Below are 27,720 nucleotides of genomic sequence, written 5' to 3'. Positions count from 1 at the left end.
CCCAATGGATCTCTTGGTGAGGGCTCCTGTGCCCGCTGGAGGATCAAAAGGCAGCAGTCCGGTTATTGTCCCACAAAGTGGCTTTGGAGATGGTCGGACATGACACTAATACACATCAGTCCTGTCATAACTTTGCCCTGCTCCCAGAGCGGACACCAGTGTGATGTATTGCTGTGGCTGTATGATGATGTGCTCTCGTGTAGTCCCAATGCCCCAACCAGGCATGACTTAAAGATGTGACCTCTACCCAACCAACGTTCGACTCCTTTAGTCCAATATCAGCTGACCAATTTCTCAAACTTCTCTCTGCCCGCAAACCGTCCGGCTCTCCGCTGGACCCTTGCCCGGCCCTAACCCTCAAAGAAATTTTCTCATCCACCTGTGCAGGAGAACACTCAAGAACCATCATAAATGACTCCCTTGCCTCGGGAATTTTTCCTGACGCATTCAAAACGGTTCACGTCAAACCTCTAATAAAAAAACCATCCCTCGACCCTCTCGAGTCCAAAAACTGCCGCCCCATCTCAAACACATGGGGCCTCATTACGACCCTGGCGGAAATCCAAAAACGATGGCGGAAATGCAATACCGCCATCGAATAGCGCTCGGTGCGACTATGACCCGTCACCGCAAAGTACGAAGCCAATAGCGACACCGTAGTGAACGCCAACGCTAACTGCACCAAGCACGCGCGCGCGCGCCATGCCAAACCGTAAATACCACCATGGCGCAACGGTACGCGAATTCCGACCCTAGCGGACATGTACCTAACGCCATCAAGCACGGCGGAAAGCACCATACCGCCATGGTGAGAAGTACGGCATCGCGAATCAACCGTAAACGGCCCCACTGAGTGCCTGTACTCCACTCCCTGGCCACATTGCACAACCCCTGGCAGGCGCAATGTATGCAACCAGTGAAATCCACAATTCACCCATGCATGCCAACGTAGAAATGCATGCAGGGGCTCAAAGCGCCCCGTGAGTGGGCATCCATGTACGGCATGCCACCATAGCCGTACTGATGCAGCACAGGCATGTGAAGGTACAATACATCAAAATGAAAATCAAGAACACATGACACAAAACAACAGTAGTCCCCCATCGCTTGCCACCAGCGCAAGGCAACATCCAAAACAGCATCCTGAGGGGGACTGCACCAGCCCTGTACTCTTGCCAGTAAACAAACCAACCATCAGCAGAAGCATGTACCACACAAGTTGGCAGAGTGACTGAGCAGCCAGGCTCATCCCAAGAGGGGCCGATGGGAGCTGCAGGGCACAGATGGCATGAATACAGAAGCTATTCCAATGGACATGACCCCAGTCCCCCTCCAACAAACGCACGCAAACACAGGCACCTGTGACCAGCCACATTCTGAACATCCCATCATTCCACCAATCGACCTGGCTGACAGGCACCAGTCGGCCAAAAGCCAATCCCCCGCCCCTGAACAGCACATCATGTAAACAGTCACAATGGCAGCCCCTATCCGTGACCATACTGTGCTACGTAGGCAAACGCGGCCAGAACAGTACCACACAACTCAACTCAGAAGGCGGAACACAATGCAGATCATCTCGCAATACATACCGCCACAAATCGAAAATCGCTACATCACCTGCAAAGAATAACGCAACACGCCAAATATCGGAATACAATTTAAATGCACATCCAAATGACAAAGGCCTCACAGCAATTTGCAAAATAACACCAAAACATCCATCATCACCGAGGGCTGCATCTGCAATAATTGACCAGCTTCCACTTGTGTGACGCCCTGTACCATCATGGCACACAGGGCCTACATCAACGTTCCAAAAGGCAACATGGAAGCGGCAAGAACCGCAGGTCCGTCCCATGAGGCAGGCACTAGTCCAGCTGAAAGGCCGAAATGTTGCACCTAGCCACCAGTACAGCGTAAGGGCATGTGGCCCATTGGCGATCGTCCCATAAGATCGTAATGCTGCTCCACTGATTCACCCGAAGCTGCAGGTGTCGAGAGTAAAAACCATCTGGAGGAGTGGCGTACAGATGGCATCTGCAATAGGGCAGCAGATACCTGTCACCCAAATGAAACACAAATTAACCGATTGCATTACGGGACTCATGATGCATAACAATCTTCATTCAACACACCAAATCCAGACCCATATGCATGCTAGCCCACTCCAAAGGAATATACACACCCCTAAATCAGTATCGATTCATAACGAAATCAATCGAGGTAAATACACCATTGGCAACGTTGGTTACTGTGCATGCGTCCGTCAAGACAGAACCCATGACATGGGATTAGTAACGTGCCTAGACACAAGTGTATGAAGGCGCGTCGAGACAGGGAGGATCCGACAAGGGCAGATAGACGTAAGTCCCACTATGGCAGCCTTGCATCACATAGCGCAGGGGAAGGGGATTGATTCAAAAAACCCATGAACATGGCAGACCCTAAATGGAATCATCTGTCCATGCATCCATTCATCATTCCCTCATCCCGCAATGAAAACGCATGAATATTCACTCACATAATATTTGAAACTTCCATCGCGTCTGTGCGTAATGCAGTCTGCAAAAACCACTGTGCTCCTGGCCGGATCTGTAGTGTTGTGAAGCAAGATGGATTTGGGAACGTCCTGCCTTATCGTCCACTACGCCATTGCGCATCCCATTCAATTCATATCATTCATTGCTTGCTCGTTATGGGCCCTGTCCCAAGGTCATTCAACAATAGAACGTTACATTTCCAGGCAGACCTGTGGGCGTCTCCTCACCGCTACTTCGAAACCAAAAATGCTGGCCTTCGAATTCCACACTTGCAACATTACGTCGAAAAGGCTTCTGTGAACGCTTGCATTCACAATTACATCAATGTGGTGCGGCTGTGTGTCATAATGCTAACTGGCTGCAATCACAAATGGGACGCCACGCCCGTCGGTGAAGTTCGTTACTGTGCTGCATGAGGGTCGGCCATCGATCGAGCCCTACATACCACTGACTCTTCACAGGTATGTAAGCGGCTGCAATTATAGCATGTGTAACAATGGGAGCATAGCATGAAAATCAGTCAAAGTACATCACACTGCCATTGGGATTTGATACATGATTCCTATCCCAAGATGCCATGCGGCCAAATGCAGCCTTACGTGCGGGACGTGCTCGGCCAGAAGGGATTGCATCTGCCACAGATTCATTCAATCAGCACAGGTGGAGGCCATACAGGCCGACAGCACATATATAGCAGACCCAAACCCCTCCCACAACCACTCGCACTCCAAAATGCTACCGGCAGGACTAGCGATGTTGGCCCTGGGGGACCAGATAGCACTGCAAGTGCTACAACTACAAGAAGACGACGAACAACAACAGGTACAACAACCGGGCGCACAGGGGAGACGGAGGAGAAGGAGGAGGAGGAGGGCAAGGCAGGGTCAGCAAGGCCCACAAGCACTGCCACTACCACCACGCAGGCGGCCCGCAATCCCACGCCTCCGAGCTGATCCGTTCAACCTCACTGCTGAGCAGATCCACACCCTCTACCGTTTGGACCGGGACACCATAATCGCCATTGTGGACATGACACATGCTGACCTCGTGAGCATGATAGATAGCCCAACCGCCATCCCACCCCTACTGAAGGTGGTGTCTGTACTACACTTCCTGGCCACAGGCACCTACCAGCACACAGTCGGACAGTTGCATGGCATCTCACAGCCACTGTTCTCACGGACACTCTTCCAAGTGCACGATGCCCTCCTGAAGCACGCCGACGACCACATCACACTACCACGCACGTACCAGGAGATTACCAACGCAAAAGTGGGATTCCATGCACTTGGCGGCATCCCGGGTTGCATTGGTGCCATCGACTGCACCCATGTTGAATTGGTTGTCCCACATGCCATGGAGGTCCAGTACCGCAACCGCAAACAATATCATTCGATCAATGTGCAAATGGTGTGTGACTCCAACAAGATCTTTATGCATTGTAGTGCCAGATTTCCAGGATCTACCCATGATTCTATGGTCCTGAGGAACACAAGAATACCACGCTACATGGAGCGACACGCAGGGCACAGATCCTGGCTACTCGGTGAGTCTCATTCCATGCATGACATCGTGGCCCATTTGATGCGTCAATGACCTTGCAGGAAGGGGGGGGGGCTACTTAGCACTATCATTCCACTGACACCCTTTATTCGTCTCATACAGGTGATGCCGGGTATCCACTGAAGAGATGGCTCCTTACACCAATCCGGAACCCACAGAACCAGCATGAGGAGGACTACAACCATGCCCACTCACGTACCCGTGTGGTCATTGAACAGGCATTCGGCCTACTGAAGGCTCGTTTCCGCTGCCTCAGCAGGTCTGGCGGGGCACTCATGTACAGCCATGAGAAGGTATCTAAGATGGTCATGGTATGTGTCATGCTGCACAACATGTGCATACGTAGGAATGTGCCCATGCCCCCTGACGCTGTACTGCATGCACCTGAAGATGATAATGATGAGGGTGGGGATGTGGAGGCACCTCAAGGAGTCCATGAGGCACAGGATGCACGTGCAATCCGACAGAGCATCATAGATGCATGCTTCTAGCAACCACGCATGGTGCCTATTACATGGAAAGGGGACCTGTGGCACTGTGTGTGTGTAGTACGGGCACATTGTGGACTGTACGCCTATGAGGGCCTCGTACGCAAATATCAATGTCCACACATGTCATTGGATGATAATGAAGTACTGTATTGTTGATGTGATTTGATTTATACACCCTATGGACCCGCCACCCAGTGAAGCCCAACACACCCCCTCCACCCTACTACCTCCCCCCCCAACACCAGTGTCCAAATATGCATGCTGTCCGTGGGTAGACGCTATTGCAAGCCCCCTCTACGGGTATCAGGGGCACCCCTGCCCGTGGAGCGCAGGTTCCTGCCAGATCTGCGTTGGGGGCTGCCCTGGACGGAACCTGCCACGGATGATGACTCTGCCTGCTCGCGTCCATGCATGTCTCTGAGGGTTTGTGAGAGCTCCGAGAGCACACGGCGCACAGCAGCAAGTTCAGCACAGACGTCTTTGGACGTCGCATGCAGTTCCCCCCTCAGGCTCTCGGTGCTTTTCTCCATTTGTGCTCTCAGGCTCTCGGTGCTTCTCTCCATTTGTGCTCTCAGGCTCTCGGTGCTTCTCTCCATTTGTGCTCTCAGGCTCTCGGTGCTTCTCTCCATTTCTCCCCTGAGGCTCTCACTGCTTTTCTCTATTTGTGCCCTGAGTGTCTCGGTGGATGTTTCCATGGCTGCCCTGGAACCCCCGCATTCATTTGCATGGTCCTTGAGTAGCGTGGACACTTCCTGCTGTTGCTCGATCAGCAGGTCGAGGGACTGTTGCCTCTGCTGGGCCATGGACATTTGCGGTGGTGTGACAGGGGGGCTGCTCAACACATGTTGGCTTGGCACGGGACTTGTGGGGGTTGGCCAGTCGTCGTCTTCAGGGTGCCCCTGCGTGGTTTCGTCATGGTGTAGGGGATGGGACATGCAGGGGGATTGGGAAAGGTCATGGATGGTACCTACGTCGCCAGCACTGTTTTCCGTGTCGGAGCATGCTGGCATGACAGCTGTGTCACCTATGGTGCTGCTACCAGCAGAGGCAGTGCCATCAGATACGTTCTTTGGGGGGACCTGTGGTGCTGGGGTTGTGGACTTGCTGGCTACTGGGGTGCCTGTTGCAGTCCCCTCCAGTGTGCTGCCACTTGATTCCTGCTGCTGCCGTGTCTTGATCCTTGCACCTGAGGTGGAGGCTCTTGGGACGTTGGTCCTGGCCCTCTTTGCAGGCGTGCTGGTCGGGGTGTCCTGCAGCTCGTCGTTGGTATCGGACCCTGTGGTGGAGTAAAGAGGGGCGAGCGTTAGTTATGGGTCTGTGGGATTTGGAATGGCAACGTATCATATGCATTGGGGTGGTACATGAGGGTGATTTGGGACTGGGCCTTGGAGGTGGTCTCATTTTCGTGTGGATTGAGGATGCATTCATTTGGCTGCCTGCAGTTAGGGGGTGCATGCTGCACATGTAGGGGTTGTTTATGGCATCTTGATTAATTTGTTCATTCTTTCTGACTTTTAGAGGGCGCTGTCAGGGCAAAGTATGTATTGCACTATGGGGTCACATGGTACTGCACATGTTCGTGCTTTGTGGATTTCGCATTGTTACTCTTGACCAACCTACCTGATTCTCCGGATGTCGGCACTCCTTTCTCCATCCCTCCGACTCCCTCTATGCTCTCCATTCCTATGGTGGAGGCGCAGATCTCCTCCCAGGGGGTCAACTTGATGGGCGACTCTGATCCCCCCCCGGTAGCTGTGGCGATGTTCCTGTTCGCAGAAAGTATGCTGCGTACGCGAATCCGCAGGTCGTCCCACCGCTTGCGACATTGCTGTGGCGTGCGGGGTGTTGTCCCCACCGCACTTACGCGCTGTGCCACCAGGGCCCATATGGCCTTCTTGTTGGCAAGGGCCGTCCTGGTCATTTGACTGGAGAAGACGACGGCGCCATTTTCCTGCAGGGTCTCGGTCAGCACGGTCAGTTCCTCTCGGGAGAAGTGGACCTGCCGCTTGCGATCACACGCTTTCTTGGCTACCTTTCCCATATTTATTTTTTTAACTGGGGTTGCTAAGGGGTTGGGATGTGTGTCAGGGTCGGATTTTTAATGGTTGTGTTGGGATTCGGTTTTATAGTTGTGCGGCGTGCTGTTTCCCGTTCCGGCCACATGCTTTTACTTCCGTTTCCGTATATTTACGGTGCCCGCTCATTACGGGGCCCGCTCATTACGGTGTCCGCTCATTACGGTGACCGCTGAGATGGGTGGCGGTATTGCACCTGGTGCAGCGTACGGCGGCGGTAAGGGCCGTTTTGGGGTCATTTCCGCCATCGCAGCCTTTCGGATTCCGCCATGGCGTAATGCTCGTGCCCGATGGGTCGTAATTAGCCGCACTTTGCTCCTTCGTGCAATGGCGGAAACGCTATTTACGCTGTTGCGGTCCGGTCAGTCACTTTCCGCCAGGGTCGTAATGAGGCCCATGGTTCCTTGCCAAACTCATCGACCGAACCGCCTACTCCCAACTATATGCCTTTGTCGAAGCCAACAATCTCCTAGACCCCGCTCAATCTGGTTTCAGAGCCCGACACGGAACTGAAACCACCCTAACCTCAATCTGGGATGACCTTAAAAACACAGCAGACTCTGTGGGATGCGCTGCACTAATCCTTCTTGACCTATCCGCCGCCTTCGACACAATCAACCACTCATTCCTCATTGACCGACACCACTCCCTAGGAATTCATGGAACAGCTCTCAAATGGATAGCATCCTTCCTCAAAAATAGGAACCAAATAACCCTACTCTCCACCTATTCCTCCCAAGCCCGACCAGTCGACACAAGAGTTCCACAAGGAGCATGCCTATCAGCCCTCCTGTTCAATCTCTACATGGCCACCCTCCCACGAATAATTCGTTCACACAACATCCTGTGCTACCCTTTTCACTTCTGATCACTCCCTCCCATTCACATTTCTAAAGGGACAAAAGTATCTGCTAATAGTACCTCCTCCCTCCCACCAGTGCCTAATGGCTCACATTCTAATGCTCTGTTGACACAGACACACGTGTGAGCCCCTCTGCTGCTCGGAGCTCCTTGGAACATTGTCCTAGCAGCGGGACACCTCTCTCATCTGTAAAGGATAAGGTGTTCTGCTGTTAGGGCAATAAGCATGCTGAGCAGGAATTGCTTGGCAAACATTGTTCTGCCAGCGGGACACCTTTCCTGTTGGGCACACTCACTGCGGTTCCAAACGGGAGAGTTATCCCACTGACAATAGCTCGGTCTGGCTCTTAAAAGAGCTACAGGCAAGGCAGCTTGCCCCCCTTCCTCCCCTGCTCCGTACACCACTGCCTGGGTGCATGGGTCAATCAGAGGTGAAATCTTTGATGCACTTATAAAAAGTGAGGGTTAGGGTGCAGGTGGGGTCGCTTATGTGCTGTGGCCTCAGTTTAAGTATCAAAATGCAAACCATTGGCTTAATTGGGTGCCCTACGCGAAAGAATGAAGGGGCAGCCTGTACTATTAATGTACATAATGTTGTGTCCCAAAGCGAGCATCCCCTCAGATGTATTGTTTGTTATGGCCTCTGGAGGTCACTACGAGGGTTCACAGCTGAGGCTGCATATGACTGCCCCTTGCGGGTCCCAAGGACTCCCTCTCCGGACATGACTATAGATGGCTGACAAAGTTAGGCAGCTGTCTTGCTGTACAGGACTTTGGATCGGCTCACCTTGGTACTCTATAGCACAGATACCCAGCAGCGTGAGAGTACACAATGATAATGCAAGGCTGACACATAGATATTATGACTTACCACGTGTTTGTTATTGTGCTACTGTCTTGAATAGAGCTGCCATTAAAGATTTCCATAACTATGTCAAAGAATGGATTTACACGACGCAGAAATGAGAATCAAACATACACCACACAGACCAGAAGAACCCCAGCAACCCCGGCACACCATTCTACCTTTCCAAGGACATTAGAAGGTGTGCCAATAAGCTAGGTTATAAGAACATCTATTATTTAATGAGGCACTCGACAAATCCGCTTGTCCTATTTAAATGGCTGCTATATATTCTGGGCCGTGACAGGTCACAATATAGTTTTTAACCACGAAATGTGTAAAAAAGAAGAATTATAAAAAAAGAACAATTATAATTATAATTATTTGGTCCATGCAATGTCTTCAATTATGAAAGACAGTTATGAAAGACAAGTTGAATATAATTAGCATATTTAATTTAATTTTAGATTTGTTCAGTTCCTGTACCAATGCGTGCATCAGACTTCCTCCATTTTTCATTTTTTTAGGACTCGAGCCCTGACTTTGTTTTTTTTTCGAGATCTGATAAGGAGCCTATATAAACACACTTCTGGTCTGTGAAATCTGCAAAAATTAGGAGTTCACAGGAGGTCAAAGCTCTGTCATTGGCAGAAGCAGACCTCAGTAAAGACATTGTAAAGGCTGTGTCACTTTAAATGTGATGGACAACGACAGACCTCAAGGTGTTCCCGTATCCCCAACATGTTTTACACTATTCCTTAGTGTGGGGTAGGGAGTAGTCTTGGAGGATAAAGAATTTCATGGTGGGCCTAATGTTACGCAACCTCAGCGTTAATCCCAGAGAAATCACCCATTGCAGTTTGCATTAGGAAGCATCGCCATTATTATCTAAGAACCACACAGCTGCCCCGGGGAGAAGAATGGGGGCATGGTTGTCCATCAGGAGCATCACACATCTTATGCAGCCCGGAAATACCTCATGAGGGGACCTGTGAGAAAGAAAGGAACAAATAGCACCAATGTAAGCTAATGGGTACTTTGCACATAATCAAAGAACATTTTGGTGGGGATCATAAAAATGAACAGATTTGAAATCCTCTACATTAGCTCTCTCCCTAAGTCTGCGCAATTGTGGGCAATATATTGGCACTGAAAATATATGGCCTGGCACCACTTAAGAGAATGTTTCACACCATATTAATTTGTTGTATATTATCATAGTGCAATATAATATTTGGGTTTACACTGAAATTAAATGTGCTTTTATAGTGACTTTCGACTATTACTTACTATCTGTCCATTGCTATTGTTTTTAATATACATCCTAATTATGCCCTTCCTTTTATATATATGTGTTAATCTGTTAGTGATTAGGTTTCAGCCATGAAGCGACAGAAGAAGCTCACTGATTTGTTAACCAGACCAAGCTGTAGTTCAGTTACCATCCAAGATGCCGGAGATCTGCAGTCATCTGTTTCTAGTGACGATCACTACAGTACTAATCAACCTGATCAACCTAGTTGCAGTACAGAACTGGGTGAATGTTCACTAGTTCCATCAATGTAGACTGTGAAGTTATAAGAAGTCCATGTGTGATAGGAAGTGTGGAAGCAGTTAGCCAGTTTCCTGATGATTTGGGATCAATATTTGAGCAACCATTTCAACCACGGATAAAGTTTCCAGTCACGATGATAGGTGGAAAATCCAGGACCTTCCAAGAAGCATGGTACAGCAATAGTAAATGGTTGGAGTACTCTAAGAAAACAGATTCTGCTTATTGATTTTCAAGCCATCATTTTGGCAGTAACATTTTTGCTGAATGCAAATCCCCTTTTATTGATGCTGGGGAGTTTGTTTATATCATATGACAGTTAGGTAACACATCGGAATAGTTACTGTGATAAGAAATTATACCTACTTACTGCTTTGTGAGTTATGACAACTTTTGTTGGATGGGCGAAGGTTACTAGAATTAATGAATTAATGGAGAAAATAACCTCAGTCACTGTCTGAAATGGCCAGCCGGTGACTGGTCTTCACTCAGCTTTTAAAGGGGAAAGTTTAGAGGTCTTAGATTTCTAGTAACGTGCATTCAATTACTTTGCAAGCTGAATGTATACAATTAAGTCAGCAGTCAAGAAGTAACTGAAGATGTGGAGCAGTTAATTGCTGTGTTGTAAATAAATAATATTAAAGTTAAAGAGCTGGATGCTTTCAATAAAAAAATAATACATTCTATTTAATGTAACAATTTGCTCGTTATCATTATCATTACTTTACTTATGGTCCAAAAATAAGGTATGCAGAATTGTCATGCAATCTACAGATCATAGACTGTGGCTCCATGCAGTGCACTGACAATAGAAACCCAGATGTGGTGGACAGAAGGGAATGATGTCTTTTGATATCTTTTCATTTTCCAACCTCTGCTAAGTGGGTACTTTGACTGGAAACATGCAAGTGGTTCCAGGGGTGGATTTCGCAGACATGCCAACAGTTCAGCACACGTACTTTCAATGACCCGGGGAATGAATACCGCAACAACCACACAAACAGGACAGGGATTGATGACCTCATAGATACAGTAGGGACTTTTTTGTTTACTTGTTTTATTCTTTAATCTGTACTTCAATAACCATAAGAAGAAATGTACTTCTCTGATACCAGAAAGTGGCATTCAAATGGCTATAACAATTGTTATCTGAACTCTCCTGAGTGATGCCCCTATGAAAAGCCAGGGGAATATAAGGGGTAATGGTATCTAACAGTTGTTACAGCCAAACCCCACCCACCCAAGAATAGAGAATTCTTCATCCCGGTGGGAGGCTGTTCCCCTCGTCCATGTGGGAATCATGTTCTGAACCTCACTAGACATACAGTGCATGCAGAAAGCCCTTCAGAAAATTCCTCCAAACTTACTCTTCAGATCATAAAAATGTATGTCTCTCCCTTTCAACACTGAGATGTGTAGTTAAGCGCCTAGAAACAGTTCCTATATACAGATGAAGTGCACATTTCTCAACTACCATCCACAGTTGTGGTATTTAAAAATGTGTTGGTAACTATTTTACCCAGGACTTGTATTACCTTGAGTAGTAGCAGTTTCCTACTATCTTTCCGCATAAGCAATTCATTTCTGACTGAAAGGTTTTATTTACCCAAATGCAAATCACATTAAAATAAAAAAGTTAATTCAGTTCTACTGTATATTTTGTAATTGTCCGCAGGGTACAAGCCCAGTAAAATGACTCTATGGAATCTATATTAGTCATTTATATGAAAATAAAGAAGCATCTATATCCTGATCTTGAAGACATTTGTGTTTCTGTACTGCACCAAACCAGTGTATCTATCATTGGCAGTGTGTTTATCTGGCAGAGCATAGCCTCAGCATCGAAGGACGTTTCTTTTTACATTTTTTGTCAGGTGTCTGCCAAAGTCAAGGTAAAGAGTCGCACCTATTTAGGCGGTCTGAAAAATCCTTTTACTCTGGGCACAGCAGGATCTTCCTCTCCGAGGGCACCTTAACATTTTAAGTAAAAAGCAGTGATGATCTTGAAGGGAACAGTAATGCATCTAATGTTCATATGGATAATTCTTTGGCATTGCATTATTTTGCACAAGACTTAAATTCAGACTTTAGATCAATTGTGTCACAGCATCCAGAAAATGCTAAATACACATTGCCAGATGTTCAGAATGATCTGTTAAATATAATGGCTGCTACTTGCTTTTCATTAATTGTTGATGAGACAACATATGAAAGCAAAAACGAGAAGTTTAGCTTTCTTCTTTGTGCTTCAGTGCTTTGGTACATAAATACATGTGGTGAACTTTGTGGTGGATTTGTAGGGTTCACCCAGGCTACCAATCTGGATGTAAAAATGTGATGAATTGCATTGAAAACGTAATTGTAAATAAGGTGGGTCTATATATACACAAGTATATCTGCCAGTGTTATGATGGAGCAAGTGTCATGAGTGGCAAATGCTCTGGGGTGCAGACAAGACAAAAAGTACCCTACCGCCCTTTATATTTACTGCTGTGCACACCGCCTTAATTTGGTATTAGTGGAATGTTGGAAAACAATGATCACATTACATGATTATTTTGCTGTTCTCGGGAGCTTCTATTTTTTCAAGTCACAAACAACTGTTCATGTCCTTTTCTTCGAGAACCAAAGGAGACTATACCCAACAAAGCAAACGATTGAATTGAAACAATTGTGTGATACACGATAGGCCTGAAGGTATGGCAGAATTCTAGATGATCATGACAAGTAAACACCTGTTGTATCTACTCTGGATTATATTGCTGAGGGTAAAAAATAAGCTACAGACTGTAACTGCTTGAGGTCTGTTAGTTCAAGTAACCAGCTTACATTTTGTTAGTGCATTGGCAATATGCAGAAAGATTTTTTGTATAACGAGATGTCTGTCTGATCATCTATAGGAAAAAGATCTAGACCTGTTTCGCCGTGTTGCACTTGTTGATGTAGTTAAATCGGATTTGCAGAACTGTAAATCTAATAGTGCTGATATAATTACTGCAGCCAAGGACATGGTTGCATATATAAATGTCTCAGACCTAGAGGTAGATAGATGCACATGCATGCCTTTATGGCACCGTTCCAAAAAACCTTAAATACTCTTGTTACGTCTACTTTGGGAAGTTCAAGAGTTGTGAAACAGAATGTAAGCCTTTCAGCATTAGTAGAATCTCTTGTTTCTCGAACTTGCCAAATTATTCCTCATGAGCTAGAAAGGAGATCTTTCTAGTTTATATTGGGAATTATTTGGGACTGTGGAAGCATGTTCCACTGCCAGTCTCAAATGTCTTGATGTCACTACACTTTAGCCTTTGCTCAACACATACAAGCCTGTGTTAGGGTTTCTGACATGTGCAACTGACACAGGCTGAGCATGTGATTTTGCAGAATTTGCAAAAGGAACAAAGAAGTAGCCTAGATGTTTCAGTTTCTCTAGAAATGTTGAATGGTTGAGCAGCAACATTTCCAAATGTATGTAACATGCGTAGAGTGGCCAAAACATTTGCAGTTACGTCGGTATCATGTGAATGTACTTTTAGTACATTGAAATGTGTTAAAACAAGGTTAAGATGAAGGATGACAGGAAACAGACTGTCCTCATTATCCATCCTGTCAGTTGAGAGGACATGGGGCCTCATTACGACCCAGGCGGTAAGTTACCGCCTGGGCCGTGACTTTACCACCATGGCGTAAACTACGTTTACGCCATGGTGGTTGGCGGACTTACCGCCCCATTCCGAGTTTGGCGGGGCGGTAAATCCCCAATCCCCATTTACCCTTCCCCATTCCCATTTTTGCCCCATAGGGCATAATGGGAGTGGGGAAGGCGTTAATTACGCCACCGTAAATTACGGTGGCGTAATTAACTCCATGGTCCCTAAGCGCCATGGATTTTAACACCTGCTAAAAGCAGGTGTTAAATCCGCCATGGCGCTAAGGGACCTCGTACTCAGGCGGTAAGGGTCGGCGCTGTTTACGGCGCCGTAAACCCCTTACCGCCTGAGTTGTAATGAGGCCCATTGTCTTAATTAATTGACATTGATTCAATGGTTGATACCTTCAAAGCAAAAAATAGGAGAAACGATTTTGTAAAAGGGTTGATGAATACAGTGAAGAAAGAACAGCAAACTTACAGGCCGATTCATGGAATTAATGTGCGGCGAAAATTCCGGCGCAGAGGTGCCAAAACGTGCGATTCGCAGAAAAAGTGCGAAAATCGCAGTGCAACTGCGAAAAATCGCAGGGAAACCAGCGCACATCGATTCATGGAAGTACGTGCGCGAGAAAAATATTGGAAGTGTGCTGAAAAAGTGCGCGGCGCACGCCGGCGCACAGGTCATCCAACGGCGTGCGCCACGGCCGCTGCGAAATCGCACATAGCGCGGCACACATAACAAAAGTAGGCGGAACACGGGGCGTAACACTCGGAATGGGGAACAACGTGTGAAAATATGGGCGTCACGGGGGAAGTACAGGAGGCAAGAGCGCGGAACGCCCACACGCTCGCCTACAACTCGTATTCATGGAATCGAATAGGGCAAACCAGCGCATGGTCAAAGACGCGCACAGGGCCAAACAAGTACGCCACAAGAAAGCAGGCGGAAGCGTCCCTGCGCCTGAAATAAATGTGCGCCAAAATGTGCGCTAACAAAAAGCACCCATATACAGCTATGATGAATGATCCATACTGTGGCCCTCTAGGACAAATGAGGTGCAAAGGGGTACCGACAAACACGGACACCCGCTGTGTGAAAAATAGCGTGTGTGTGTACTACGGGGTGCGCGGGAAGTTCCACACGCGATTGGCCTGGGCACGTGTATTCCGGGGTGCGCGGGAAGTTCCACACGCGATTTCAGCAGGGTACGTGTATTCCAAGGTGCGCGTGAAGTTTCACATGCAAATTTTCAGGGTACGTGTATTTCGGTGTGCACGTGAAGTTCCACACGCAATTTCAGCAGGGTACGTGTACTCCGGGTGCGCGAGAAATTCCACACGCGAATCCAGCAGCCTACGTGTATTTCGGGGGTGCCGGGGAGTCCTACATGTGAATTGGCCAGGTGGGTCCTCCCAGCTGTTCCCTCTACACCCTCCATGGCCCCTGCAGGCGGCCCACACCACAGGGGACTACCCTGCACCCCTGCACATGTCTCGCAGGCAGCCCATCCACCATGGCCATGCCCCCCAGCCAACCCACATGTCACCTTGCACTACTGCCCACCAACGCATGTCTCCCAGCACCCCCACCCCCCAGCATCCAGGGGCACCCTCCACCAGACCCCCACTCCTGTCTCCCTGCACCCCCACGCCCCAGCAGTGCAGGGGCACCATCCACCAGGCCCCCACTCATGTCTCCCAGCACCCCCCCGCAGTGCAGGGCACCCTCCACCATGCCCCCACTCATGTCTCCCAGCACCCCCACCCCCCGCAGTGCAGGGCACCCTCCACCATGCCCCCACTCATGTCTCCCAGCACCCCCACCCCCCAGCAGTGCAGGGGCACCCTCCACAAGGCCCCCACTCATGTCTCCCAGCACCCCCACCCCCCAGCACTGTGGGGCACCTGCCAGCAGGCCCCCACTCATGTCCAACTCATGTCCCTCTGCACCCCCACCCCCCAGCATCCAGGGGCACCCTCCACCAGGCCCCCACTCATGTCTCCCAGCACCCCCACCCCCCAGCATCCAGGGGCACCCTCCACCAGGCCCCCACTCGTGTCTCCCTGCACCCCCACCCCCCAGCACTGTGGGGCACCCTCCACCAGGCCCCCACTCATGTCCAACTCATGTCCCCCTGCACCCCCACCTCCCTGCATCCAGGGGCACCCTCCACCAGGCCCCCACTCCTGTCTCTCTGCAACCCCACCCCCCAGCACTGTAGGGCACCCTCCACCAGGCCTCCACTCCTGTCTCCCTGCACCCCCACCCCCAGCCCTGTGGGGCACCCTCCACCAGGCCCCCACTCATGTCCCCCTGCACCCCCACACCCCTGCCCTGTGGGGCACCCTACACCGGGCCCCCACTTCCTGTCCCCCTGTGCCCCCACCCCCCAGCACTGTGGGGCACCCTCCACAGGCCCCCAGTTCATGCACCCCCACCCCCCAGCACTGTGGGGCACCCTCCACCAGGCCCCCACTCATGTCCAACTCATGTCCCCCTGCACCCCCACCCCCCAGCAGTGCAGGGGCACCCTCCACCAGGCGCCCACTTCTGTCTCCCTGCACCCCCACCCCCCAGCACTGTGGGGCACCCTCCACCAGGCCCCCACTCATGTCCAACTCAATCCCCCTGCACCCCCACCCCCCTGCATCCAGGGGCACCCTCCACCAGGCCCCCACTCCTGTCTCCCTGCACCCCCACCCCCCAGCAATGTAGGGCACCCTCCACCAGGCCCCCACTCCTGTCTCCCTGCACCCCCACCCCCAGCACTGTGGGGCACCCTCCACCAGGCCCACACTCCTGTCCCCCTGCACCCCCACCCCCAGCACTGTGGGGCACCCTCCACCAGGCCCCCACTTCATATCCCCCTGCACCCCCACCCCCCAGCACTGTGGGGCACCCTCCACCAGGCCGCCACTTCATGTCCCCCTGGACCCCCACCCCCCTGCATCCAGGGGCACCCTCCACCAGGCCTCCACTCCTGTCTCCCTGCACCACCTCCCCCCAGCACTGTAGGGCACCCTCCACCAGGCCCCCACTCCTGTCTCCCTGCACCCCCACCCCCAGCACTGTGGGGCACCCTCCACCAGGCCAACACTCATGTCCCCCTGCACCCCCACCCCCCAGCACTGTGGGGCACCCTCCACCAGGCCCCCACTTCATGTCCCCCTGCACCCCCACCCCCAGCACTGTGGGGCACCCTCTACCAGGCCCCCACTTCATGTCCCCTGCACCCCCACCCCCCAGCACTGTGGGGCACCCTCCACCAGGCACCCACTCATGTCAAACTCATGTCCCCCTGCACCCCCACCCCCCAGCAGTGCAGGGGCACCCTCCAGCAGGCCCCCACTCATGTCCAACTCATGTCCCCCTGCAACCCCAGCCCCCAGCAGTGCAGGGGCACCCTCCACCAGGCCCCCACTCATGTCTCCCAGCACCCCCACCCCCTGCAGTGCAGGGCACCCTCCACCATGCCCCCACTCATGTCTCCCAGCACCCCCACCCCCCCAGCACTGTGGGGCACCCTCCACCAGGCCCCCACTTCATGTCCCCCTGCACCCCCACCCCCCAGGACTGTGGGGCACCCTCCACCAGGCCCCCACTCATGTCCAACTAATGTTCCCCTGCACCCCCACCCCCCCCCAGCAGTGCAGGGGCACCCTCCACAAGGCCCCCACACATGTCCAACTCATGTCCTCCTGCACCCCCACCCCCCAGCAGTGCAGGGGCACCCTCCACCAGGCCCCCACTCATGTCTCCCAGCACCCCCACCCCCTGCAGTGCAGGGCACCCTCCACCATGCCCCACTCATGTCTCCCAGCACCCCCACCCCCCAGCAGTGAAGGGGCACCCTCCACCAGGCCTCCACTCATGTCTCCCAGCACCCCCACCCCTCCACAGTGCAGGGCACCCTCCACCATGCCCCCACTCATGTCTCCCAGCACCCCCACCCCCCCGCAGTGCAGGGCACCCTCCACCATGCCCCCACTCATGTCGCCCAGCACCCCCACCCCCCCGCAGTTCGGGGCACCCTCCACCATGCCCCCACTCATGTCTCCCAGCACCCCCACCCCCCAGCACTGTGGGGCACCCCCCACCATGCCCCACTCATGTCTCCCAGCATCCCCACCCCCCAGCAGTGCAGGGGACCCTCCACCAGGCCCCCACTCATGTCTCCCAGCACCCCCACCCCCCGCAGTGCAGGGCACCCTCCACCATGCCCCCACTCATGTCTCCCAGCACCCCCACCCCCCGCAGTGCAGGGCACCCTCCACCATGCCCCCACTCATGTCCCCCAGCACCCCCACCCCCCAGCAGTGCAGGGGCTCCCTCCACCATGCCCCCACTCATGTCTCCCAGCACCCCCACCCCCAGCACTGTGGGGCACCTGCCAGCAGGCCCCCACTCATGTCCAACTCATGTCCCTCTGCACCCCCACCCCCCAGCATCCAGGGGCACCCTCCACCATGCCCCCACTCATGTCTCCCAGCACCCCTACCCCCCAGCATCCAGGGGCACCCTCCACCAGGCCCCCACTCATGTCTCCCAGCACCCCCACCCCCCTGCAGTGCAGGGCACCCTCCACCATGCCCCCACTCATGTCTCCCAGCACCTCCACCCCCGCAGTGCAGGGCACCCTCCACCATGCCCCTACTCATGTCTCCCAGCACCCCCACCCCCCCAGCACTGTGGGGCACCCTCCACCAGGCCCCCACTTCATGTCCCCCTGCACCCCCACCCCCCAGGACTGTGGGGCACCCTCCACCAGGCCCCCACTCATGTCCAACTCATGTCCTCCTGCACCCCCACCCCCCAGCAGTGCACGGGCACCCTCCACCAGGCCCCCACTCATGTCTCCCAGCACCCCCACCCCCCGCAGTGCAGGGCACCCTCCACCATGCCCCACTCATGTCTCCCAGCACCCCCACCCCCCAGCAGTGAAGGGGCACCCTCCACCAGGCCTCCACTCATGTCTCCCAGCACCCCCACCCCCCCACAGTGCAGGGCACCCTCCACCATGCCCCCACTCATGTCTCCCAGCACCCCCACCCTCCCGCAGTGCAGGGCACCCTCCACCATGCCCCCACTCATGTCGCCCAGCACCCCCACCCCCCGCAGTTCGGGGCACCCTCCACCATGACCCCACTCATGTCTCCCAGCACCCCCACCCCCCAGCACTGTGGGGCACCCTCCACCATGCCCCCACTCATGTCTTCCAGCATCCCCACCCCCCGCAGTGCAGGGGACCCTCCAACAGGCCCCCACTCATGTCTCCCAGCACCCCCACCCCCCGCAGTGCAGGGCACCCTCCACCATGCCCCCACTCATGTCTCCCAGCACCCCCACCCCCCGCAGTGCAGGGCACCCTCCACCATGCCCCCACTCATGTCCCCCTGCACCCCCACCCCCCAGCAGTGCAGGGGCACCCTCCACCAGGCCCCCACTCATGTCTCCCAGCACCCCCACCCCCAGCACTGTGGGGCACCTGCCAGCAGGCCCCCACTCATGTCCAACTCATGTCCCTCTGCACCCCCACCCCCCAGCATCCAGGGGCACCCTCCACCATGCCCCCACTCATGTCTCCCAGCACCCCCACCCCCCAGCATCCAGGGGCACCCTCCACCAGGCCCCCACTCATGTCCCCCTGCACCCCCACCCCCCAGCCGTGCAGGGGCACCCTCCACCAGGCCCCCACTCATGTCTCCCAGCACCCCCACCCCCCAGCACTGTGGGGCACCCTCCACCAGGCCCCCACTCATGTCCAACTCATGTCCCCCTGCACCCCCACCCCCAGCAGTGCAGGGGCACCTTCCACCAGGCCCCCACTCATGTCCATCTCATGTCTCCCTGCACCCCCACCCCCCAGCAGTGCAGGGGCACCCTCCACCAGGCCCCCACGCATGTCTCCCAGCACCCCCACCCCCACAGTGCAGGGCACCCTCCACCATGCCCCCACTCATGTCTCCCAGCACCCCCACTCCCCGCAGTGCAGGGCACCCTCCACCATGCCACCACTCATGTCTCCCAGCAGCCCCACCCCCCAGCAGTGCAGGGGCACACTCGACCAGGCCCCCACTCATGTCTCCCAGCACCCCCACTCCCTGCAGTGCGGGCACCCTCCACCATGCCACCACTCATGTCTCCCAGCACCCCCACCCCCCCAGCACTGTGGGGCACCCTCCACCATGCCCCCACTCATGTCTCCCAACACCCCCACCCCCCAGCAGTGCAGGGGCACCCTCCACCAGGCCCCCACTCATGTCTCCCAGCACCCCCACCACCCCGCAGTGCAGGGCACCCTCCACCATGCCCCCACTCATGTCTCCCAGCACCCCCACCCCCCAGCAGTGCAGGGGCACCCTCCACCAGGCCCCCACTCATGTCTCCCAGCACCCCCACCCCCCAGCACTGTGGGGCACCTGCCAGCAGGCCCCCACTCATGCCCAACTCATGTCCCTCTGCACCCCCACCCCCCAGCATCCAGGGGCACCCTCCACCATGCCCCCACTCATGTCTCCCAGCACCCCCAGCATCCAGGGGCACCCTCCACCAGGCCCCCACTCGTGTCCCCCTGCACCCCCACCCCCCAGCAGTGCAGGGGCACCCTCCACCAGGCCCCATCTCATGTCTCCCAGCACCCCCACCCCCCTGCAGTGCAGGGCACCCTCCACCATGCCCCCACTCATGTCTCCCAGCACCCCCACCTCCCCGCAGTGCAGGGCACCCTCCACCATGCCCCCACTCATGTCTCCCAGCACCCCCACCCCCCAGCACTGTAGGGCCCCCTCCACCAGGCCCCCACTCATGTCCCCCTGCACCCCCACCCCCCAGCACTGTGGGGCTCCCTCCACCAGGCCCCCACTTCATGTCCCCCTGCACCCCCACCCCCCAGCACTGTGGGGCACCCTCCACCAGGCCCCCACTTCATGTCCCCCTGCACCCCCACCCCCCAGCACTGTGGGGCACCCTCCACCAGGCCCCCACTCATGTCTCCCAACCCCCCCCCTACCCCCAGCAGTGCGATTTCCCTGGGTACGTGTATTTCAGGGGTGCGTGGGTAGTCTTACACGCGATTTCATCAGGGTACGTGCATTACGGGTCCGCGTGAACTTCCACACGCGATATCAGCAGGGTACGTGTATTACGGGTTTCGCGTGAACTTCCACATGCGACTGGGCCTGTGAGAGTGGGGTACGTGTATTCCAGGGGTGGGCGGGAATATTTACTCGCGACTGGGCCTGGGAGAGCTGTTAGGCGGAAACCTGTGCAGTTCCCTCTGGGACCACTGCAAAAGATTTAGGACTACAGGTGTTTGGCAGTAAACCCACTTGGTAGCAGTCTGTACCACACAGATTCACTTGGTAGCTGTAGCTGAGCAGTCAGACTTCCCTCAAGAAGAGTTAAGCAGTATGTGGAGTATACAATATAGGGCAATTCTTCGCAGTAAGACAGGCAAACACGCAACAAGGCTTAGTGTAAAGATATTAAGGTATTTATTTATAACGGAACATCTATGATAAACACTATGGCACTATCACGGGAAACACTTCAATCACAATTACTCTACGAAGAAGAAACGATCAATCCCCCTAACAATATTTCAACAAGTCTAGGTTCTACCAGCATCACTTATTTACAGACAGAGGTGTATGCCTCAACCTAGATGGCACTGTAATATTAGTTAGGACGGGAGAGAAAAATAAGCAGGGTACGAAATCAACACAGTTCAATACTTCACGGGAAAAATGCAAAGCAAGAAGGCAAGAACCACAATAGATCATAAAGTACAGAGGCCAGGCCCACTCGGAGAGATATGTCCCAAAAAGTCTCTTAGTGGAAATGCGTTCGAGTCTTTATAGCAAATTGTTATCGGCAGATTGAACCAGTTCAGAACAATACGTGAGAAAGCTTGGAGGCGACCCAACGGAAAGGAGAGGATTAAGACACCTCACTCGAACCGATCGAAAGGGAAGCCAGGCGGACACGGTACCTTGTTTGTGGAGAGACAGCTCCGGCGGGGGCAGTTGTTCCTGGTGGTGGATGCACGTCGGGTCTTTGCCAAGAGTAGAGATGATCTCGTCGTCGAAGAAAAGTGAAGTCCGGTGCACCACCAGGGAAGAGACCAGCTGCGGAGTGCTCCGTCACAAGGCACCACCTTTTGGTTGCGGTACAGGGGTAGTGGCTATCCGGTTGCCGAGGTGCTCTGCACGGCCAATTCGACCACTGCGTCCTGAGGCGAAGAAAAAGCAAAGGGGACTGGTTGTTCCCACCAGTCAGGGGAAGAGACTCTCCGGCAGTGAGATCTCCTCTGTCATCGGGAAGTGGTGAGTCGGTTCCGCAGGGCTCCACCGGGAGTGTCGTTGTGCAGGTCGGCTCAGCGTTACCCTCGTCGGATTCTTAGGTCCTGTGGCGACTTCTGAAGATCCAGTCGCAAAAGCCCTGCTTTTATGCAGAAAACCCCCATTCATTCAGCCTAGCTGTCAATCAAAACACGCTAAGTGGTGAGCAGGGAGGCTCACCACTTGGGCCAATCACACCAGAGTGCGACCGGAGTTGGCAAGGCAACTCGGTCCAGGGTGCCTAAACCCCCTCCGACACCCCTGTGGAAACCCAGACAGAATGGCAACACTTTGGAGGGTCTCTGTACAGGGGCCCGCCAAAAGTGGAACAAAGGGCTCAACCTTTGGTTTAGGAGTCACAGAGACGAACACAGACGCCATTTTAAAAACCAAGTTCTGGCAGAAAATACCATCCGGTAAACTTATTTAAGATAAGTAAACTGATGGTATGTTAGAGATTAACGAGGAAAAGTATCAATCTCTAACAATGGGATGAATCCCATAGGTTTATGTTCGGGGTCAAGCATAACAAGTAGTTTCCACTGCCACCAGCCAAAACTCGACGAGGGGGGACGGGACAGTGCCCCCTCGAGTAACAGATCTAGGAGTAATCGAATTACCCCTACTAGCTCGTCCACAATAAGATGGTTTGTACTAGTTCTGTTAGTAAATTTAGGTCTAGTAAAGCCAATGGTGACTTTACATGCCCGGGGAGACAGTAGTCAGTCCCCGGGTATGGAGTCTATGGTGGAGGCCAGCTAGGATGCCCCAGTGTTACGGCACATAGGGTGCGGTGTAACACACATAGAAAAACATATGAGACCGTATGGAGTAAAAGACCCCATAGCCCATAGAACACATTGACATTCAAAGGAATTACACACATTCATGTCCAAGAGTGGGAGGAAAAGAGTCTCACTCTTGGCAGGATGGAAAAAACAAACTCCAGAAATCCAGCAAAGCTGCTGGGGGACTCACTAGGTTAGAAAATTCAGCCTAAACAGAGAATTCTCCCTAACACTCGACCCCCCAGACTAAGGGACAGGAGGATTTAATCCACTCCTCGATGAATCTCATACCTCTAGTCGATGACATACATCCTAGAGAGACCATCAGCATTTTGGTGGTGACATCCTGACCTGTGCTCAATGGTGAAATCAAGCCCTTGCAGGCAGATCGACCATCTCAATAGTTTTGGGTTTTCCCCTTTCATTTGCATTAACCATCTCAAGGGTTGGTGGTCAGTCTGCATGACAAAAGTAGAACCATACAAGTACGGCCTAAACTTCTTCAGAGCCCGCACGATAGCAAAGCACTCTCTTTCGATTGTTGCCCACCTTGTTTCAGGATCCTTCAGCTTGAGGCTGATGAAGCAAACGGGGTGCTCCCTACCTTTCCCATCCAGTTGACTGAGTACGGCACCTATCCCTACATTTGAAGCATCTGTCTGCACAATGAAGTGTTGGCGGTAATCAGGGACTCTGAGTACTGGGGCTTGGCAAAGAGCCTTTTTCAGGTTTTCAAAAGCCTGATTGCACTCCTCGTTCCATTTAACCTTTTTAGGAAATTTGGGCGAGGAGATGACATTCAGTGGAGAAGCTATGGTCCCATAGTTCTCTATGAAATTCCTGTAATACCCAGTGAGGCCTAGGAAGGCTCTCACTTGGGTTTGAGTAGTAGGTGTTGTCCAATTTTGCACAGCTTCAATCTTACTGAGCAAAGGCCTTATTTCTCCACCTCCTACCTCATGTCCAAGATAGACTACCTTACTCTGTCCAATTTGGCATTTGCTTGCCTTTATGGTCAGATTGGCCCGTCCAAGAGCCTGCAAAACATCTCTCAGGTGGGTTACATGTTCTTCCCAGGAATTGCTGAACACTGCGATGTCATCCAAGTATGCCATGCAGAAGTCCTCCATCCCATTCAGAACCTGGTTTACCATCCGTTGAAACGTAGCAGGTGCATTTTTCAATCCGAAAGGCATTATCTTAAACTGGTATAAGCCAACGGGGGTAGAAAATGCAGTTTTCTCCTTGGCATGGTCTGTCAGGGCTATTTGCCAATAGCCTGACGTCAAGTCAAATGTGCTGAGGAACTTGGCGGCGCCAAGTTTATCCACCAACTCATCTGTTCTTGGCAAAGGGTGGGCATCAGTCTTGGTGACTGCATTAAGAGCTCTATAATCCACACAGAATCTAAGCTCTTTAGATCCGGCCTTTGGTACTAACACAACTGGGCTAGACCATGGACTAGTAGAGGGCTCTATTACCCCGAGATCAAGCATCTTGCTGACCTCACCTTTGATGTGGATTTGTACGTTTTCTGACATTCTGTATCTTCTGCTTTTGACTGGCAGACAGTCACCAGTGACTATGTCATGCTGGCCCCAAGGGGTCAAGCCTGGCGAAAGCGAGAACAGAGAGGGAAACTGAATCAACATGGATTTGTACTCTTCTTGTTGCTCGGGTGTCAGATTGGAGGAGAGATTTACTCCTTAAATTTTTTCGTCTAAAGGTAAGCCTCTGAGGAGATCCGGAAGAGCTTTACTCTCTTCTTCTTCCTCGGATGATGCTAGAAGCAACGCTCCTACATCGGGTCTTGAGACATACGCTTTGAGTCGGTTGGTGTGAAAGACTGTCGGAGCCTCCTTGGGATTGCCCAAGTCCACCAGATAGTTGACCCCTCCGAGTTTACCCACAACTCTGAAGGGTCCCATCCACTTATCTTGCAAGGCCCTCTGCCTTGTTGGGATCATAACGAGAACGAGCTGGTCTTGAGTGAACTCAACCATGTTAGCCTTTTGATCGTGCCAGTGCTTGACCAATGCTTGTCCAGCTTTCAAGTTATCGCTTGCTTCCGTCATCATGTGCGACATTCTCCTCCAGAGACCTATCACGTAGTCAGTCACTCTGACTGGCTTGGGGGAAGGAGCACTCTCCAACCCCGCCTTAATCAGGGCCAATGGACCTCTGACGGGATGACCATAGAGAAGTTCGAAGGGAGAATAACCTACTCCCTCCTGAGGGACTTCTCTATAAGCAAAGAGAAGGCATGGCAGTAGAAGGTCCCACTTACGCTTAAGGGGTTCTTCTAAAGCACCTATCATGCTCTTCATGGTTCGGTTGAACCGTTCTACCAACCCATTGGTTTGTGGGTGGTAAGCTGTTGAGAACTTGTAAGTAACTCCACAGGTTTTCTACATGGCTTTCATGTAGTGGGACATAAAGTTTGACCCCGTGTCAGAGATTACTTCCTTAGGAAACCCGACCCTAGTAAAAATACCAAGGAGGGCCTTAGCCACAGCCGGAGCTGTAACAGTCCTCATAGGAATTGCCTCAGGATACCTAGTAGCATGGTCTACTACAACAAGTATAAACCTGTTGCCTGAGGAGGTTGGAGGATCAAGGGGACCAACAATGTCAACCCCTACTCTCTCAAACGGGACTCCCACAACTGGGAGAGGCACTAAAGGTGCCACATTCTTGGAGCCAACCTTACCAGAGGTCTGGCAGGTGTGGCAGCTCCTGCAGTGTTTTTCTACTTCGGCCCCCATCTTCGGCCAATAGAAGTAGAGAGAGCCTTTCCTTAGTCTTCTTGAAACTCAAGTGACCAGCCAAAGGAATCTTGTGGGCTAACTGCAAGAACTGTGGTCTGTTCTCTTGGGGTACTACAAGTCGTTTGTAGTCTCCAGGTGCAGACTCGGTCGGTTCACTGTAGAAGAGGCCATCTTCCCAGTGCAACCTGTATTTCCCAGGCTCTTGCCCTTCAGCCTGAGCTTCTGCCTGGTGGCGAAGACCTTCCAGAGTTGGACATTCTCTCTGTCCCTTACTGAAGTCTGCCCTGCTGGGTCCACCTTCTGCCAGTAAAGACTGCAGCTCAGGATGGTCAACAGGATCCAGATCTCCCATGAGTTCCTGGCCTTCCATTAGCTCTTCCTCAGAGTCTAATTCTACCACACAGGGTTGTACCTCCCTCTCAGCCTCAGCTGGAGGTGGAGTAACGGGTGTAACTTTGGACAACCGCGGGGAAGTCTGTGTTGGCTGCACTGAAATGCTGGCTGCTGGTTTCGGGATAGAAGTCTTAGGTTTCCCTTTCGCTTCTGATTTCTTGGAGACAGCTGCCAACAATTCCAGTGGAGCAGGAGTGATCTCTTTCTTCATCATCTCCTGGAGAGTACCGCGCATGGTCCTCTCTCTTGCGGGTCTGGTTAGCTCCTGTAACCATTTACTAGGAGGTCTGGGAGTATGCGATACAACTCCGAGAGTTTTCAAATCGTTACCCAACAGTACGCGTCCTGGTACCTCACTCTGTATGCTGACAGGTATCTTCACAGTCATGTCGTTACACTGGATGAGAACTGGTAATTGGGGAAGCATCTGCACAGGCCTTCCAGCTAACTTGGTGAGGCGTTTGGGTGCCTTAGCAACATCCTCAGCCTGAAAAAACGATTTATCCACCACAATTATGCTGGCCCCAGTGTCCCTAATGGCAGTAGTCTCCTGACCATTCACCTGGACACTGTCCTTATAATACTCTTTAGTATTATCGGGGATAGAATTATAGACATCTAAATTCTGTTGTTCTCACAACCCCAGAGACACTAAAGAAACGCTGGCTGAGACTCCAATGGGTTCGTCAGCTAGCAGTAGAAGGTTTCCACTTGCCATTTGGACTTCCTCCTCTGGAGCGAAGGCTAAGGAGACAAGCTGGACCCCTGAAGGTTTACCCTTACATCTGGGATCTCCTTTCACGTGGTCAGTCGAGCCACAAACAAAGCATTTACCGAATGCTTTTTGGAATGGTGGCTTGTTCTGACCGCCTTCCGGTTTGGCACCAGAAGACACACTATGCTGCTGTGGTTTTCCCGGTGGCTTACCCTTCTGGTTTTGTTTGGGGCCCTCTTTGGAATTTGAGTTATTCAAATTCTCTTTTGAGTCTTTTTTAGGCTGTTTTCCCTCATCCTTTTTCTGAGTTGCCCCAGAATCCTTGTGAGTAGCCCTGTTGGCAACCCACAAGTCAGCAGCCTTAGCTAGCTTCCGGGAATCCAATTCCTTTGAATCAGCCAAGTGCTGTCTGAGCTCAGGAGAACAGGCATCATAAATAGACTCCAACATAAAAAGATTCTTCATACCCTCATAACTGTTCACTTTGTAACACTTAATCCATCCCTCTAAGTTTTTCAACCCTTCACTCACCCAGGTAGCCCAAGGGGTACCATCATGCTTTTTGAGGGTTCTAAACCTCTTAAGATACTGGGAAGGGGTCTTCCCGAATCTAGCTATCAAAGCTAGTTTCACACTTTCGTAATCCATCTTATCCGCCTCCCCCAACTCCATTACCACATCAGTCGCAACAGGAGGGAGCCTAGAGAACAACCAGGGAAGTAAATCATTCCCGCTGATGTCCTGGAGCCCATGATTGTACTCAAACAGTTTTAACCAATCCAACACATCCAATCTCGGTTCATACATACCCACTAATTCCTTCGGCATCCGGGGTCTTTTGGGACTGGAGCTCCTAGAGGAACCAGAGGAGAGAGAAGCATTTTCTATAGACAACTTTTTCATCTCTAACTTGTGATTAAGTTCTATTTCTCTGAGTCTTAACTCAGCTTGCTTCTCCTCAGCATGGGCATTCATCCGTCTGAACTCGAGCTCTTGGTTTCGTTCAGATTGAGCCAAGAACCGTTTGTATTCTAATTCGAGCTTCATTTTTTCAAGTTCAAAATAAGCAGGGTTACATGTGGGACCTGGTATGGGACCCGTAGGCACAGCTGGTAAGGCAGGTAGAGGAGCAGGG

Source organism: Ambystoma mexicanum, chromosome 2q (genome assembly GCF_040938575.1).
Source record: "Ambystoma mexicanum isolate Mex_15411 chromosome 2q, UKY_AmexF1_1, whole genome shotgun sequence".
Lineage (NCBI taxonomy): Eukaryota > Metazoa > Chordata > Amphibia > Caudata > Ambystomatidae > Ambystoma > Ambystoma mexicanum.
The sequence above is the reverse complement of the archived record's forward strand: the minus strand, read 5'-3'. Positions refer to the sequence as shown.